This window comes from Tupaia chinensis, unplaced genomic scaffold (assembly GCF_000334495.1).
Source record: "Tupaia chinensis unplaced genomic scaffold, TupChi_1.0 Scaffold000251_1, whole genome shotgun sequence".
Classification (NCBI taxonomy): domain Eukaryota; kingdom Metazoa; phylum Chordata; class Mammalia; order Scandentia; family Tupaiidae; genus Tupaia; species Tupaia belangeri.
The window spans coordinates 1,053,548-1,054,010 of NW_006159731.1; the positions used below are offsets into that span (position 1 = coordinate 1,053,548).

General features: G+C 56.4%; 1 pseudogene; it reads right to left on the bottom strand.

Annotated features, from left to right (window-relative positions):
- LOC102491844 (60S ribosomal protein L32 pseudogene) lies at positions 1–463 on the bottom strand (annotated as a pseudogene).

The following is a 463-nucleotide window of genomic DNA, read 5'->3' on the forward strand; positions in this document are numbered from 1 at the left end:
CTACTCGTTTTCTTCACTGCGCAGCCTGGCGTTGGGATTGGTGACTCTGATGGCCAGCTGGGCTGCCCGTTCCACGATGGCCTTACGGTTCTTGGAGGAGACATTGTGGGCGATCTCAGCACAGTAGGACTTACTGCACATCAGCAGCACTTCCAGCTCCTTGACGTTGTGGACCAGGAACTTCCGGAAGCCGCTGGGCAGCATGTGCTTCGTTTTCTTGTTGCTGCCGTAACCGATGTTGGGCATCAGGATCTGGCCTTTGAACCTCCTCCGCACTCTGTTGTCAATCCCTTTGGGTTTCCGCCAGTTGCGCTTAATCTTGACATATCGGTCTGACTGGTGCCGGATGAACTTCTTGGTCCTCTTTTTGACGATCTTGGGTTTCACGAGGGGCCGGAGGGCAGCCATGACGCCGGGTAAGAGATGGCGGCCACCTCCACAGGCAGCGCCGAGGAAGAGAGAA